The 6,057-nt window shown below is 37.3% G+C and overlaps 1 pseudogene; it reads right to left on the reverse strand.

The window, feature by feature from the left end:
- Positions 1-2,702: 2,702 nt before the first annotated feature.
- On the reverse strand, positions 2,703-3,872 carry LOC138172537 (cysteine-rich protein 2 pseudogene; annotated as a pseudogene).
- Between the last annotated feature and the right edge of the window lie 2,185 nt (positions 3,873-6,057).

Here is a 6,057-nt window from a genome sequence, read left to right on the forward strand (position 1 = left end):
AAAACGGAGGGAACCATGCAGGAGGAGGAGAGAAAGGGGGAAAAAGAGGGAAATGGCAAGTGGGAAATTAAGTTCAGATGTTAATTTAAAACTGGAGCAGAGGGGCAGGACATACCCAGATTGCCTTACAGACATAGAAGCTCACCCTTTTTTACTGCCAGCATGCCAGGTTTGTGAGAAATAGGTTTACACTTCTCAGGGGTAACCTTCCAGAGGGTGCTGTGACAGGTGCCAGCCTGCCAACCAAATAAGAGAGGCAGCACCTCTGCTATTGGCCAGAACTCCTGGGGCCTTATGTCAGGAACACACATCTGCTTCCCTTCCCACCCAAACCCAGTTTTCCCTGCATATACCATCTGACAATCTTTTTCAAAGTGAAGCTGGCAACCCCTAGGATTTATTCATTCTATGTAGGCAGTGCACTTACCTCTTTGCTGTGGATATGATCACACAAATACAACCTGAATCCATGTTTTCAGTCACCCATGAAGTCTGAAAAGAAAGGAAGGAGTCCACTTGGTACTGCTTCACTCCCCCACCCACAACTGTGACATACAAAAATCTCGAACTGTGATGAACCCTCCATTTGGGGCAAACTAGACAAATTCAGAGAGGAAATGACTTGTACTTTTTGTGGCACTCCTTGAGGCCTCTTTGAAGCTGCCAAATCTATACACAGTGCAAGCCTGAGGAGCCCTGAGCATAAAACATGACTTGGGGCTTTCTTAGCTGCCTAAGTCTTGAAATGCCACAGTAAATTAAGGCAAATTTACAAGAACTGAAAAAAATGGGTGGAAAATACTAGGAAATTACATGCCAGTGTTCTTGTCTAAAAATTATCTTCTGGCCTCTTGCTTCACTCCCAGCAAATACTGTTAAATGGCTGTCCTTGAATACCAGAGTGCTAACAATGCCCAAATCACTGTAAAAAAATGACATATTGTTCCCTTCCTTCAACTTCCTTTCAGTAAAAATCCAGTAGGCAGAAATAATAAATGAAAGGGGGAACAGGAAGTAAGAGAGCTGGAGAAGGGGAAAGAAGACATAAGCATGTTGGCTTTCTATTTATCATCTCCCTGCACATTTCTGAAAGGACTGTGCCTTGCTCTTGTCTTTGTTGGTTGGCTCCCAGAGGGCAAGGGCCATTTCTAATGTACTTTTCTTTATTCATTGTCTAACAGAGGCACATTCATCAAATATCTTTTGGGAATGGCAAAGGATGATGATTTAGCAGAAATGTTTTCTCTACACAACTCTCTGTTTCCTTAGAGGCATATGAAACTTGGAGAAAATTCTGTCTTTAACATCATCCCTATAAGGATTTATACTATAAAGTATCCTCCCTAAATGACAAGAAGTATCAGCATACAGTTCAATTTATTAAAGAAAACTAAACCTATGTGAGTTTATGTCAACCTCAATTCTAGAAAAACAGTTAAAAGGTTGGAAATAAAGCTAATAAACTCCTTTGCTTGTTTGTATAACAATAAGTATAAAATAAGTTTGTATAACAATTGTAAAACAATAACATTTGAGGCTTTTCCTGAGGTCTAACATCATATTATAGTAATAAGGAAAAAAAATTAGTCACATTAATTCTTCCACATGTCGTTGACCCCAGGTCCTTCACCGTTCATATTTCTTAGTTTTCATTGCATTCAGTACAGAAACAATGTTAATTTATATGCAACAAAAAAGATTGTTAGACTTAGTAACCATCACATCAAGATTCAAATTCCAAAAGTTTTATTTGCTTCATGGTTAGGGTCAAATCACTAAACCTTCCTAAGTCTCAATTTCCCCTTCTTCAAAATGAAGATAGTACTTGTACTACATGTCTACAGGTTTTGTTGTTATTGTTGTTTCAGTGAGACGTTTAAGGAACATTAATGTACATTGTAAATGTTTTATTCTTTTTATAAGAGGCCACATGTTGTAATAGGATGGACAATGGTAGAGAAGTTCAACAAACTGATTTCACTGAAGTGTCAATCTGTTGTGCTACTGTGAAGAAATCACTTATAATTATGATTGTTACCTCATTTAAAAAAAGTAAATGGTGTTTGCATTACTAGAGTTCTGGTAGAAAGTGTCTTGGGATATATTTCTACATTGTAATTATTATTTTTATATTTAAACTTATTTTTGCTATTTGTGTTGAGTAAAACTTCAATTAGTCAACTGAGTTCAACTAAACAAATATTTATTAAGTATCTACACTGGTATTCCGTGGGAATTATTCTCTTTAGTACACATACTTCTTTATTAAGGTAAGTAATTGCACAAAAACAACCCAAGTTCATGTTTTTGGCCTCCACAAAGTCTGAAAGTAAAGGCTAGAGTCCACTTTGTACTGCTCCATGGCACCTCCCCAACCTCAAATCATTATGTATTCAATATACAAAAATGAAATGATATAGTCTTCTCCTTTATTATAATCTGATGATGACAATGAAGTGTATAGCTCACTTGGGTGAGATGAGAAAAACAACTTTAAAATGGCATCTGAGTTGAACATTAAATGAAAGGAGCCGTTTCAACAACTGAGCTGGGCATGAGAGAAATCCATTCCATTTAAAATTCCTTATCAAGAAATGTAAGGAGTTGAAAGGTAGAAAGGTGAGGTTGGGGTATAATACTCTTTGACAATAATGTAGAGTGTATAAAGAATGGACAATTAAAGGTAAGCAATGTAGTACTTTTTTTTCAGATTCTCAAAACCTTTATTGATAGCAAAAGTCAAAGCAGTCTTAGTGTCTGGTTAAATGTGAAGGTATAGGAGGCTAGGTTTTAGGAGAAATGACAGCAGAGAACACTTTGCCCAAGGCTGCTGAGTAACACTGTGAGGGACAAAGGATTTGTCTCTAGACAAAGCAGGACCCATATCCTTTCTAGATAGATAGTAGGACCTACAGCCTTTTAGCAACAAAGAGAAAGGAAAACAGGGAATGAGAGAAAAGGAGTAATAGAGACAGAAAGGTGGCTAGGGAGGTAAGTAGGTAAACCCAAACAGACTGAAAGAGAGAAGTAATAGAAGACAGGGCAAGAATGGGGGGACACCCAGGTAGATCTCAGTAATTCTGGGGAACCCTCAAAATGCACCCTCACACTCATATACAAAGTTGGGTCATGGTATTCACACCCCCTCAGAAATAAGCTCCTTGTGCAGGCAACAGTGGGGAGTGCTTACTCCCCTAGAAGAAATGGGAATAGCAGACTGGGCAGCACTCAAAGGGTCAGGACCTCCTAGGGCTGGTCTTAACTTCAGGGTCTTTGTCATAGATGTAGCTCCCCACTGCCCCACTGTTCACTCCTTTTGGTCCAAAGAGAATTCCATGGCAAGGTTTATGGCAATATGGTTGTCCATCATGCTCTGCATGTCCACCAGGTGTCAGTGTCTTTCCACAACGCTCACAGCAAAGGCAAGGCCGGTGCCAATCCTTTCCCAGGGATGTCACCTTCTCCGCAAAATAGACCCTCTTGTTACATCGAGGGCACATATTGGGCTCCACGGTGAAAGTCGTGACACTGGAGGCTCTGCTGGGCCCTCTGGAGGTGCCACTGGCTTTCTAATCCTCTGCTAGAACTGGGTGATCAATAGGGCCAGTGACAGGAGCCTCCTCTACCTGTGGTTTTTCATAGATGTAACAGCCTGCGGCCCCAATGTTTACACCTTTAGGCCCAAACAACATGGCATAGCAGGGCTTGTGGCAAAACTGCTTCCCATCGTGCTCTGCATGCCCTCCAGGTGTCAGTGTCTTGGGCAATGCTCACACTTGAGACAAAATTTATGCCAGTCCTTGCCCAGGGAGTTCACCTTTCCAGCGAAGTACACGGTTTTGTCGCACTTGGGGCACTTGGAAGCCAAGATCCAGGGCGAATGTAGTACTTTTGAGTGCAGAAATGACATGATCATATTATGACATTCATAACCTTCCTTGGGGAGCAAAGCAAAAGTTTCCTTAGGAAGAGAAGAGATGGAATGAGTTCACATTTTATGTCATATATAAAATGCAAGATAGAAAAAGACATTTAGAAAGAGAGTCTAAAGATGAGAGCAGAGGTTGTGAATGAAAGTATAGAAATAGATGCCCTCTGCATAAGTGATGCTACAGAAGAAAATGTGGTTGCAGGAGAATATTTATTTCCTGAAGTCCCCAAGATTTGCTAAAGTCTCCATAACAAATACTTTTTTGGATTCTCCAAAGCTGCCATCAATAAGGTGAATTACATATATACCTTTCAAAACACTATTTTTGCAGTCCATTTAGACAATAGGGAAGATTAACTCTTGAATTTCTTCTATGGTTTCTTTCACTAATTAAGCAACCACCTTGTCTTCCCTCCTTTCCTTCCACCCACTCTGCCACAATGTCAACAAGAATAAATTGGTTCTTCAGTCTCAGGAATCTGATCTCACTCCCAGAGAAAGAAACGTCATGCCAATACTACTTCTTCCTGAACACTTATCTTTATTCAAGACCAATATTTATCCTTCTCTTCTATCTCACTTCAACCTAAATTCCAAACAAAGTTACACATTTTCTAGCTCAGGCCATTGCATCCATTGCCATATCCATTCTGATTTGCTCTTATTATTGTTTTATTTTATCAACATTTATTTTTCATATTCAATTTTTATTTTAAGTTCCAAATTCTCTCCCTCCTCAGTTCACCTCCCATCCATTGAGAAAACAAAAATAAAAAAGATATGCATTATACCTGTGATGTCATGCAAAATATATTTCCATCTTTACAATGTTGCAAAAAAATCAAGAAAAATGATGAGTGAAAGAATATGTTTCAATCTGCATTCAGTTTTCATCAGTTCACTCTCTGAATAGCATTTTTCATGAATCATCCTATTCTTTTGGAATAGTCATGGATCATTGTATTGATTAGTGTAGCTAATTCTTTCATAGTTGATTATTGTTACAATATTACTTTTACTATGTGCAATATTCTCCTAGGTCTGCTTGCTTCAATTAACATCAATTCATACGATTCTTTACAGATTTTTTGCTGAAACTATCATCTTCATCATTTTTTACAGTACAATAGTATTTCATCATAATCATAAACCACAACTTATTCAACCATTCTGCAATTGATTGACATTCCTCAAATTCCAATTGTATGCAAACACAAAAAGAATTAGTTTAAATATTTTTATATCTATAAGTTCATTTTGTTTTTCTTTGATCTCTTTAGTGTACAGACATAGTAGTACTATTGCTGAGTCAAAGGGTATACACAATTTTATAGGTCTTTAGCTAGCGTTCCATATTTTCTTCCAGAATTATTGAACTACTTCACAATTTCAACAACAATACATTAAGTTCCTATTATTCCAATCCCCTCTAACATCAGTCATTTTCCTTTTCTATAATGTTAATCAACCCTGATAAGTAGGAAGTGGTACCTTAGAGTTGTTTAAATGTACATTTTAAAAATTATTAATGATCTATAGAATTTTTATATTATTATTGATAGCTTTGTTATTTTTTTTCTTAAAAACTGCCTGTCCATTTCCTTTTACAATTTATTAATTGGGAAATGGCTTTTATTTTTTCTTTACAATTTGTCTCAGTTCTCTATATATTTGAAATATGAGGATTCTTTAAGGAAAAAAAAAAGAAACACTATAAAACTGGCTCTCATTTTCCTGCTTTTCTTATAATTTTGACTACATTGACTTTATGTGTCCCAAATCTTTCGAATTTTTTCGCTTTTTTTTTAGCCGTTTGGAGGGAAGAAGGTAGGGCAATTGGGGTTAAGTGACTTGCCCAAGGTCACATGGCTAGTTTTTGTGTTAAGTGCTTGAGACTGGATTTGAACTCAGGTCCTCCTGACTTCAGGGCCAGTGCTCTATTCACTGTACCACCTAGCCACTTCTCTAATTCCTTATATTCAAAATTATCCATTTTATCTACCATGATTCTCTCTATTTTTTTTGTTTGGTCATAAACTCTTTCCTTATCCAAAGATCTGACAATTAATTTTCCATAATCTTTTAATTTTCTTATGATATTAACCCTTATGTTTAAATCATGTATC

This window comes from Petaurus breviceps, unplaced genomic scaffold (genome assembly GCF_028583685.1).
Source record: "Petaurus breviceps papuanus isolate PSGF00001 unplaced genomic scaffold, PetGlider_PUasm1.0 551, whole genome shotgun sequence".
NCBI lineage: Eukaryota > Metazoa > Chordata > Mammalia > Diprotodontia > Petauridae > Petaurus > Petaurus breviceps.